The sequence below is a fragment of the Tenrec ecaudatus genome, chromosome 12 (genome assembly GCF_050624435.1).
Source record: "Tenrec ecaudatus isolate mTenEca1 chromosome 12, mTenEca1.hap1, whole genome shotgun sequence".
NCBI classification, from domain to species: Eukaryota; Metazoa; Chordata; class Mammalia; order Afrosoricida; family Tenrecidae; genus Tenrec; species Tenrec ecaudatus.
This window is the reverse complement of record NC_134541.1, coordinates 11538777-11550841: the sequence shown is the minus strand read 5'-3', so window position 1 is coordinate 11550841 and position 12065 is coordinate 11538777.

The following is a 12065-nucleotide window of genomic DNA, read 5'->3' as shown; positions in this document are numbered from 1 at the left end:
ACCCTCGGTGCCTAGGCGGCAATGGGGTGGGGGGGGTGGGGGGGTACGCATGTGTGCACAGAGAAGGGCTTTTTAAAATTTAAGGCATTAATTCACTCCGACGCACCTAAACGTCCCCACGGCCTGCCGTCAACTGCAGTCTTTCTTTCAGCACCTGAATGGAGTCGCCACCGTCTGAGAAGAGTGATGGTGTAAGGTTCCCTGGGCGGTGGAGGCGGGCCACCGTGTTCATTGTCAGCTCTCTGGAAGGGAAGCGGAGTTGACAGCTGAGCTGGGGCGGCCCCAGAGGGCTGGCCGGGCCCGATGACGAAACCCTGCCTCAAGCCAACGGGCAGCGGGCCTGGGCGCCTGGCTGGACCCAGATTTATTGGATGTGAACACCTGGTGTTTCTTCGGTCTCCACGCGGAAGGCTCCCTTAAGCGTGTGTTAGAGTAAGGTGTGAGTCCGCCGGGCAGGGTGACACCTCCCTGGCTCCCACTCCTGGACTCTGACTGGGTGCAGAGGAGCCCCCTTGGGTGGTCCAAATGGTTAGCATCCTCAGTTGCTCATTACAACACTGGAGGTTTTAAGCCACCTGGCGGGACCTTGGAAGAGAGGCCTCGCCATCTATTGCTGAAGGTCGGCCCTGAAAGCCCCGTGGGGCTCAGTTCTGGGAGTCTCACAGGGTCACGCTGAATCGGACTTGACGGGGCCATGACGGGTCACGGTTGCTGACTCAGAAAAGTCTCTCCAAGAGAACCCACAGTCCTGACAGGCAAGGGAGCAGCCGACAAGCCCAGCACCGGCCAGCTGCCAGCCCCTCCTCCGTCCTCCCAGCAGCCTGGTGGACATAAAGGCAGGACGTCGAAGACGAAACCAGATCCGTCTGAGTCCGGCATTACTCATAGGTGGATAAGAGAGAGAGAACTTCATCTCCAGACCAAATTTTAAATCAAGAAAGCGGCCCAGCCCAGCTCAAGCCCTTGGGGCTGGTGTCAGCTGGAGGGAGCCCTCTCCAGCCCCTGCAGATGAGGCAGGACGGTGAAGCTGGGAGATCTCTGGGCGGTGGGTGCAGTCACGTGGATCCAAGGCTGGCGGGAACGTGGCAGGGAGCCACGGCTCTCGGGGTACGCGGGCCCAGTGCCCAGACTATGGGGCAATGGGGCAGGCAGGAAGAGAGACAGTCTCCCTGTCCCACTTATCAAAAGGCCATAGCCCCAAGGAGGCACGATCAGGCTGCAATTTGACTGAGGGGTGGGTCCACACACACCCCAGGAACCAGCAGATTAACATCACTTTGGCCCCCAACCAGTGCAGCCCAGCATGGGCCCCTGATGTGAAAGAGGGATTCCTGGGGAAAGTGTTTAGACTGGATCAGAAGAGGTGGCCTGAAAGAAGTGGGTACTCGGTGCCTTTGTTTCCCGGGCAGAGCAGAGCCTCGTCTGCACTGTGACCTGCACCCCGGAGCTGGGGGTGTGGGGCTTCTTGACCCATCGGGCCACCTTCTTCCCTTTCTCCTGGAGGTAAAAAACCAACCAACCAATGAGCATGTCACTTTCCTGTGGGGCATTGCCCATCCTCACCAGAAGTCCTGAAGGCACTATAGGTAAAAACATCCCCAGTCAGATGCCCACGCCAGGACTTGAGCTCATGAAGAAGCAGGGAGGCGGGGCAGACAGGAAGGCTGGAGATGAACAAGCCAGAATGAACGAGCTCCTGCTGCCCTGAGTCGCTGTCAGGAGCCCTGGGGATGGGGAGACGGGGTGGGCACTGTCGGGTAAGCATTGGACTGCAGGGTCAGTGCTTTAAATCCCGTAGCCGCTCCTCCAGAGAAAGATGAGGCTGTCTGCTCCCATCAGATGCACAGCCTCTGTGAGCCTGTACAGGGCTGCCTTACTCTGATGGACGGTAGGTTTGTGTGGGGGCAGCCGGAAGGAGGCTGAATCATGGGGAGGCAGTGGTGCTTCCCGGGTAGACTTCTCCCCTTCCATTCAGGAGACCCTCATTGGATACCTGGACAGTGAGCCTCGTTTGAAACTGCCCTCCGCCTTCCCCGTCTGTCAGTGGAGGCCTGTGTGTCGTTATGACACTGAACGTACTCAACGGAGCTTGCGGACTAAAATAGATGAGGAAGAAAGTCCTGGCACCGTGCTTCCCCAAACCAGCCAGTGAAAACCCTGTCACCCACGTGGGACTGGCACTGCTCTGAGAAGCATTGAGTCAGGATCCAGGAGCAGCCGCCTGAACCCCCTCCTGCCCTGGCTCTCGTCTGCTCCAGGCCCAAGTTCCAACCTGGTCCCACTACAGGGCATTGACGCTCACCTTTTCCCCTACCCAGAATCCTCCTCTCCATCAGCTCGACCCAGGCTGGCTCGCTCTCACATTTCACCTCAAAAGCTACCTTCTCAGGGAGGCCCTCCCTAACCACTGGGCCCAAAATGCCACCCCCGCCCCCTGCCCTGCTCCGTCTCCTAACAGTATCCGGACTGCCCCTCTCCAGAGCACACATCGCCGTGACACGCCATGCCCATACCTGTTCTTGTCACTTAATCGTTTCCCGTCTACTGAGCCCCATACCCTGCCCCCCGGAGAGAAGCAGATGATAAAGCCTGCCCTCATGGGGTAGACAGTTGGCGTCTGTAGTGCAGGACCAGGGCCCGAGAGGCCACGCTGTGTACCACAGAGAGCGGGGGCCCGAGTGCTGCCCCATCGCTTCCCTGGCACACTGTAGGTGCTCACTAGACACACATGCAGCGGCTGCCCGGGGTGCCTCCAGACAGCGCCTGCCTCTCCCCCGGTGACGACATGCCCGGTGACTCACGGCTCACCACTCATCCCGAGGCTGGCTAATTAGGAGGTGGGAAGAGCCGCGGTGACAGAACCAGAGCATGTGGCGGTTCCCTGGGAGCTGCTGTGGGGGACGGAGGTGAGGAGGGTGCTGGGGGAGATGGGCATAGATCGCGGGAGCGCTGGTTCCTTCGTCATCCTGGCCGGCCTCTCAGCCTCCTGTGACATACCACCAAAGAATGTCTCAGGGGCTGTGCGTCCGGGGAGTCCTGAAGCCCGGGAGCAAACCAGGCTGCAACTCCAAAGAGCAAGTGGTTACTCATTGGGCTGCGAACAGCAAGGTCAGCAGTTCAAAACCCCCAGATGTCCCGAGGGAGAAAGATGAGGCGTTCAACTCCCCTAAAGAGTGACAGTCTCAGAAACCCACGGGGGCAGTTCTACCCTGTCCTGTGGGGTTGCTGGCAGTCTGAGTCGATTCGGTGGCAGGGAGGTTGGCTTGACTTTGAATAGAAAGGACGGTGAAACTGCTCCCTTCTTGAAAAAGATTCCACCTATGAAGTACTTTGCGTATAGCACAAGCCCCTGCTGGCCCCAGCCTCCACAGACCAGACTAAGAAATGATGTGATACGGCAAACGCCGACAAGAGGATACCACCCCACACGCACCAGAAGGGGGCTGAGATTGAAAACAAGGGCAATCATGAGACTAGGGGGGAAATCAGCAACAGAAGTGGGGGTGGATTGGAAGCCACGTCTCCCACCACAGCGGCTGCTCTGAGGGGGCAAGACGTGGCAGCCGGCTTCTGTAAAGATGGGCAGCCTTTTTAACCCCGGGGGAGCAGCTGCCCTGCCCTATCAGGTCACTGGACTCAGAATCCACGTGATGGCGCCCAACAGCAGTTAGGACAGGGCTCTCCGGGGCCCCATCACTTCCTACCTCTCTAGTGTGGCGAGTCTATTCGCACCCGCACATACCATCGCCCCTCCTGTCTCGGAAACAAACCTCAGAATCACAGGGGTGACAGCTGACCATGGCCCAGAGCACAGGCCACCTTCCCAGCCTCTCTGCCAGCCAGGTGTGGCGATGGGGGTCTTTTGAACCAGTGAGACGTCAGCAGGCTGTCTAGAGACAGTCTTCCTGGGGAGATGGGGCCTGCCTCTTGCCGATACCTGAACTCCAGACAGCAAGGCTGGAGCTCCTGCAGCCACACCGGGCCAGGAGGACCAGGGCAGCTGCCTGGAGACGGGAGAGTGATGACTCCACGCCAGGGCCTCTCCGCCCCTTGGACTCACTGACCTCCGACTTCTGTACGTCAAGAAGCAGCATCTTCTCCTAAGCCAGTGACTCCCGTTGGGGCGTTGGCTGGTCTAGCCAACTCGCTGTCCCTTCCAGATACATACTCAGTCACGCTCAACAAGGAGCACTCTTGGGTGCCGGGTGGCCCAGCTGAACCTCAGACTCTCTGTGTCGCTCTTCCCGTCTGCTACATGGAGGTGACAGGGTGAGGGTGTGAGGCGGGGAGGCCTGACATCAGGATTCGAATCCGATTCAAGCTCCAAAGACAACACACCTGTGCTACCTCTCTTACCTGGCCGCCCGTGCCCTTGAACAAGCCACCTCTCTTAAAGTCGGGCCTGGAGAAAGGGCAGGGAAACGTCTCCCCCTTTTTAAAGAGCCCCAACAAACAGCGCTTTGCAGGTAGCAATAGCTGCTGCTGACCCCAGGCCCCAGGCCCCACATGCCAGACTAAATGATTTGTTGCAAATCAAACCCACCTGGAGATCCCACAAGCGGCCAATGGCATGGCTAAGACGAAACACACCGACAATAGAATGAGAAAGAGAAGCTACAGGCCAGCTCCTGGGTCTGTCAGAATCCACTCTGAAAGTGCAATGGCACCAAGGTTGGATAGCGGTTACGAGTTGGGCTTGCTAATGGAAAGGTCAGCAGTTCAAAACCACCAGTTGCTCCGAGGGAGAAAGATGAGGCTTTCCACTCTAGTAAAGAGCTGCGGGCTTGGAAACTCATGGGCCCGAGGTACCCTGCCCTATGGGGTTTCTCTGAGACGGGACAGACTGGACAGCGGTGTTCGGTTTCACTTTGGGTCCCCACACCGGTTCGTTAGTGTGACACTGGGGCGGGCCTCTGCCGACAACATTCATGTCATTCTCCATCCCCAATGCCTGACTAGCTTTGCTAAGTTAAAGACGTGATGCCTGAGTGAACGGAATTAGATTCACACATGCCCCAGCCCTAAAGGGGTGTGTCCCAAGTCAGGGTGGCCCAGGTTAGGGTGTCCAGGTAAAGGTGCCCCAGCACATTGTTGGGTGGTTCATTACCAACTCAGCAAAAGCCCCAGGGGAACAGGAGCCGGGACAAGCAGGGGAAGGCAGATCCTCAAAAATGGGACCCCCAGGGGGCAGAGGCGGGGCAAGGGGAGAAGCTGCATGGGAGATTGCTCCTGAATCTGGACGTCTAAGAGGAATCTAGTCAGTGCAGGGAGGAGCGGCTATGTGCCCACGTCGTCCAGCCGGGCTCCTTCGGGGGTGGGGGGAGAAGGGCTCCTTGAATGAGAGCCTCAGCATCACTGATGCTGTTTCCGGAAGAGAGAGATACGGGGTGAAACTGTGTTCCCCAGAAGATGCCTAAGCCCTAGCCCCCCAGAACCTGTGGAGGTGATGCTCTTTGGAAGCGGGGTCTTTGGTGATGTCACGCCGGTGTACTGCTTCGTGCTGACTGGTGTCTTTTCCAGAGGAGACCACCTCGGGAGAGGCAAAGGAGGGTCTTCTCCTGGGGGGGCTTCCGTCTTCTTCTGCAGTCCGGGGTCCTAAGCCCTGGCAAGTTGAGCGGATTTTTTGTGTGTTTGTGAGGGTGAGGTGAAATTCATGCAGCACCCACTGGATCATTTTTAACGCACACCCCGTGGTGGTGTCTGGTGTGTTCACAATCACGTGCAGCCACCAATACTTTCTAGTTCCGAAACATCTTCCTCGCACCCCCACCCTCCAAACACACTGTGCCCATTAAGTCATTCTCACCACACCCACCCTGTACCCTTTTCCCCCACCCCCTGGGACCTTCTCATCTGTCCTCTGTGGAACTGACCTATTCTGGATACAGCATAAGAAAAACACACACAACAACAAAGCATGCGCGCACACGCGCGCGCGCGCACACACACGCACACACCCCAGACTTCAGTGAGAATGCAGCCCCATCCACACTGAAGTTGAACTTCTGGCCCCCAACCTCAGGGCAAATAAATGTCTCTTGTTTTGACTCCACCTTGTGGAGCTTCAGGGTGCAGTGGAGGTGTAGTGGGTGCTGAGTGGGGCTGCTAACACCAAGGTCAGCACCTCGAATCCACTGGCCGGTCTGAGGGATGGAGATGAGGCAGCCTGCTCCTGGCGAGATGTACAGCAGCCTCAGAAACTCAGAGGCAATTCTACTCATTTCTAGAAGGTTGCTCTGAGTTGGCCTCGACCCGATGGCAGTGGGTGGGCGGGCTGGTCGGTACAGCAGCCCCAGTAACGATGGCGGCAGTTCTTCTGCCCGGCCGGCCTGAGGTCCGTTTTACCAGGCTCCTCCCGAACAGTGGCCTGGGTCCCTGTGAATCCCACTCCTGAGACCGACGACAAACCCGCGCTCAGAAAAGCTGAGACATTGCCCCCCCCCCCCATTACTCATCTAAGAAAGCGGGGGACCTGGGGCCCCAACAGGTGTCTCTCTAGTCCAACTGGGTCTCTGAAACCTGCCCTCCGTTGCCTCCCCAAAGCCAAGCTGCCTTACCGACTTCCAGAGCAGAGTAGGGCTGCCCGGCCGGGTGTCTGTGGCTGCCACCCATTCAGGAGGCACCGTCTCCTCTTCCTTGCAAGGAGCTACGGGGTGGGACCGAACCACTGACCATTCAGTCAGCAGCCTAATGCCTACCCCTCGTTCCCCTTGCAGGTCTCAACACTGGGGGCTCTGCACTCCCACCCCCACCTGAAATGACCCTACCTCCTCCCCCAGCCCCACCAGGGCCCAGAGAAGTGGTCTGTATGCTGGCTGGTGCATGGTCCCGGGCACTGGGCCCCTGGGGAGCAGGCCTCTTCTGCCAAGTGCGCCAGCCGCCCAGCCTGTGGTGCTTTCCGCTCGCTGCGCCCTCCCCTTCTGCGGGCGATGAGTTGCCTAATAAAATTATGCTAAGTTATGTGCATAGAAATAAGCATCTTCCACTCTAATTACTGGCCCGGCTTTGAAGAATTCCTGTGCAGCTCCCAGGGCCACCGGTTCACCTCTGTCGTGGGGCCTGATGAGCTGGTGGAGCCAGTTTCCACCCCCGCCCCCAGCCCTGATCAAGGGCACTCTGGATGTCATTAGCTACTCCAATTGCCTTTAAAACGAATCTGTTTCCCATAAGACGACAAATGAGAATGAGTATTTGCCCATCTTTAATACACTAACTGCATTCTTTTCCACAGCCTGTTCTCGTTACTTCCTTTCTTTCTTGGGGAGGAATTTGAACCCGGCCTGGGCTTCGCGGTTCATACAGCACAAGCTCCATCTTCGAAAGCGGATCCCAGTAGGCGTCCTCGGGGAAGGTGGCGGCTCCCAGGTACAGGGCCCAGTTGACTTCCCTCTACCTAATTGCACGTTCCTCGGGACCCCCGCAGTCGCTGTGGGGTAGGTAGGCGTTGGCCTGCTAACTGCCAGGTTTTCGGTTCAAACCCACTAGCCACTCATTCTGCGGGAATAAGAGGAGGCCGTCTGCTCCCATAAAGACGTACAGTCTGGGGGAACCCTCTATAGTGGGGCGTCGTGTGGGTTTGGGGCCGCTTCCTTTGTCCTCTGCCCCCAGGTTCTCAGGTGAACAAGCATCTCAGCCAACCGCCCCCTCAGCACGGCGGGGGTCAGCAGACACCTTCCTGGCTACGTGAAGAAGCAAGAAGAACTTCCGTCCGGGGCCTGGCTGCTGCCAATCCTTAACAGCACGTGTGTTCTGCACCATGATTCTTCTGGGCATGGAAACGGGCTGCGCTCGGAAGGGGCTTGAGGGGCCAGGCACTCACCTGCCTCTCCAGGGAGCACAGGGAAGGAAATGAGGTGCTGGGAGTCCTGCTCAATGAGCGGGATGAGGCACAATCTCAGAGGGCAGGCTCTAACCTGACCCGAAACGCTCCCTGCCATCGAGGGGACGCCGTCTCAGAGACCCTATAGAACAGGGTGGAGCTGCCCCTCTGGGTTCCCGAGACTTGAGTAGAAAGCCTCATCTGTCTCCTGAGGAGCGACTAGGGGTTTCAAACTGATGACCTTGAGGTTAGCAGCTCTACTTGTACCCCACCTGGGCTCCTCCACTCTGAAACAGAACCCCCAAACCAGACTGCCAAGGCCTGTAGACCCTGCCTGTCCTCTGACCTCACCTCCCCCGTGGCCCCCTTTTCTCTCAACACACTCACCTTCCCTGCCCCAGGGTCTTTGCACACCCAACTCCTGGTCTCCGCGTCGCCCGGTCTTCCAGTGTTCCTCCTCTGCCCCAGGGTCACGTCCTCAGAGCCTCCCCACTCTCCCCACCCTTTACCTGGTCCTGAAGGCCCCCTAAGCCCCACCGCCTCTGGTGTCTTCAGAGAACTGGTCTCCCTCTGCCATGAACCCAGCTGCGGCTCCATCCGAGAGAAGCCCTGGCAATCGCTCCCACCGAGACGGCAGCCTAGGAAACCCTCTGGGGGCAGTGCCACTGTGTGGCGTGAGGTCGCTATGGGTGGAGACTGACTGGACAGCAGTCCGGAACTGCTTGTCTTTCTCGCACACAAAAGAACACACCGTCAACCGGTTCCCTGCTGTACCTCGGGCAATAATGTCAGCGCGGCCACGACCCACCTCCCCCCTCTGCACTCCGGGAGGAAATGCACAAAGACGTGCCCGGGCACCACGTCGTCACGGCCGTGCTCAGGAGGCCCTTGCAAATGGAAGTGTGGCCTAAATCCCTGGGGAGGAGGCGGCGGGGCTGGTGACTCCACACACGAGTCGGTCCCCCCAGATGTCACGGGCATCCATTTCCACAAGGAAGCCTCGGCTCGGGGCACTGGGGGCAGCTTTGCATCAGCGATCCTGCAGGCAGGCAAGGCTTGGTGAAGGGGCTCCGGGTTGTGAGTTCTTGGCCAATCCATCTACCCACACGGGGCGGGGAGCGGCGGGGCGTTCCAGGAGAAACCCCCCTAGGTCGCCGTCGGGTTTCTCTGGTCAGGCTTCTCCTGGAAACTGATCTGGGATGCGTGATCCTCCAAAAATCCACCAGCCCCCAAAGGGCTTAAGTTACGCCTCCGACCACAGCCACATGGAGCATGAAATAAAATCCCATGGAAAGATTGGCCTTTTTTAAAAAAAAACACATTATGCAATGTTTGGGTGAAAATGGGGTGGGTGGGGAGAGGGAAGATATCGGAGGTGGCGAACTCATCTTTTTCCCAGAGTTTAGCAAAGCTATTTCTAGCTTTTAATGATACATTTCACTTCACGGGTAGATTTAAGAGCCGCTAAGGCGGGCCTGCGCTGTTATGTAACCCATTTAAAGTAGGAAATTAGCAAGTCCTGAATGAATTCTGTTACTGTGCTCCGGCTTCTGGAAAGTTGGGAGCCTCGGCAAGTTCTATTTCGAGGTGAGCAAATCCATCATTTATGGATCTCCTCGCAAATACCGCAAGGTCCCATGTCACCCTGAAGCGCTTCAAAACAAAAAGCAGTTCGAAGACTCGGGGCGTCGGAACATTGCGTCTCAGAACCTGATTAGCCTGGATCGTGAGGAGGGCAGGGCTCCTGCTTGCCAATTATTCAAAAATGCAAATAGCCCAGACCAAATAAATATTCATTTCACACACACACACAAACACATACCCTCTTCCCTCCCTCTTCGTCCCCCTCCAGGTTTTTTGGTGTTTTTTTAATCTAAGTCCAGCAAAAAATTCTGGTCAACAACATAAAAAGAAACGTCTGTTTCTGACGGAGTCGTTGCCCATGAAATAAATCCTGAAGCTGTGAAAGGCCACATCTTGGAAGGCCGGCGTCGAATTCGCCTGTGGTGGAAAAACGGGCAGCAAGAAGCGTCTTTTGATCCCCAGGCTCCCCCTGGCGGCCCGAGCGGAGGCGAGCCTGCGCGCTCACGGGGCCTGACGGCAGGCAGCCCATAGTGACCCCATTACGCACAACAGAAAAAGCACTGCCCGGCCCTGCACCATCCTCTTGCGCCTGAGCCCACTGATGCCTCCACGGTGTCTACGGGAGTAAAAAGCCGCTTTTCTCCTGAGAAACAGCTGGTGGTTTCAAACTGCTGCCCTTGCAATTACCAGCCCATTGTGGAGCCACTAAGCCACCAGGACTCCTTAGAGTGCTGCAGGTCAAACAGGGATAATAAGAACCCCTGTGCCGGTTAAGTGGGGTGGACGTGTGACCCTAAAGGTCAGTGTAGAACGGAGACCCCGGGGGTCCCCGCGTGGCACCAGCTGCCACAGCTCTCTCCAGAACAGCTGGAGCAGAACTGCCAACTTCTCAGCAAGCAGCTCTCATAGCTCAGCGCACATCGCCACCAGGGCTTCGTAGGAACAAGGATCTTACAGAAGCGTCCTGGTGGGATGCAGGGGACACACTCAGCGGTAACGGAAAGGCTGGCAGTTCAAACCCACCCCCCAGCAGCTCTGTGGGCGAGGGCAGTTGACGATGTGGTCTTCGAACGACCATGGTCCAGAGAACCATGCACAGCACATCTACTCTATTACTCGGGGTGCCGTGAGTCTGAAGAGTGGGGGCTGCACCCAGCAATGCTAAGGCTACATGGGCACACCTTGAACCTGCAGCTCCAACCTCCTTGAGCCCACCTTACAGGAGCTGGGAGCGTGTGCTGAGGCTTTGCCCGCAGAGGCACCAAGGGAACCAGTTCATTTGGAATAAGGACCTAACGGCTCATCGATATGGAGTCTGGAGGCAAAGTGGGAAATACCCTGAGCTCCAACCACCGTTCAGCAGTCTGAGCTCCTCGGAAGAGCGAGAACGCTCCCGGAGTTCAAATCTCAGAGACCCGCCAGGGGCCATTCTACAGTGAGTTCTCCAATGCATGAAAGGAGACCTGGTGGTAGCTTCGAGGTCAATGGTTCGAGCCCACCAGCTGCTGCTTGGGAGAAAGCGGCAGCTGCCTGCTCCCGTAAACCGTTAACACTCTCCGAAACCTTGGGGGACAATTCTACTCTGTCCTCTGGGGTCACCGTGAGTCAGATTGACTTGATGGCACTGGACTCTGGTTTGGGGGTTTCTAATAATTGGAGAGTGGTTTTCTCTCAAATGAGAGCCAAAGGGAAGCAGCCGGCACCCACCCTCCACTCCCCAAATAGCTTCTCCTGAGAACAGGTGAGCTGGGTGGTAGACTTGCTCGCTAGGCCCTTTGAGAATGAAGGCCCCTGACAGGGAGGATTTCTCAACCTCAGTTCCTCTGACGTTCAAGGCAGGGTTTGTTATTTGGGGGGCGGGGGGTGGTTTGTACTGTAGGGTGGGGAGCAGCATCCTTGGCCGCTAGATGCCAGCATATCCCCATCTCCTAGTTATGACAACCCAAAAATGTCTCCACCCGGTCACGTGTCCTCTGGAGCACAAAATAACACCTGGCTTCAACCAATAAGCATGCTGTCCCCTGCCCCACAGGTCACCCACCCTGGACCCTTCCACCTGCGACCTAAGCAACTGCGTCCAGAAGCGGTGAGGAGAGAGGAAGAATGAACCGTTAACCTGAGACGTCACCCCCCACCCCACCCCCACCCCTACTTCTTGTTGAAATTCTGACATGTTTGGAATCGGCAGCAGCAGTGAACAGTAAATAACACATGTTGTTTGGGGGTTTTTTTCCCTTTAAACCCAAAAGCAGAAGTCATATTTTTAAATGGGAAGGAAAGAAAAAGCGTGAACCCCATCTTTCTGGCCTCGCAAGATAAGCCCAACAAGGGAACGAACATGAGACTACAGAGGGCCGGCTTTGACACCCGGACCCCCATTTCCAGGGGTGCAAATTACCGTGACCCTCAGAGGCACGAAGTACACAAGCTTTATTGGGCAACAGCAGCGTGCCACGTTGGCAAACCGTGAAAAAGAGCCCGCTCAGCAACACGAGAACACATGTGTGTCAGCACGGCATAGAGGACCTAAATCATCCGAGTGCCTGCAAATGAAAGCGCCCGGCCGGAGCCGCGCTCTCGAGTCCCAACGCGCGGCCTGGGGGACGCTGGCAGTGAGGACTGCATATAAAGACATCGACTAACAAGGGCGACACGGACTCCT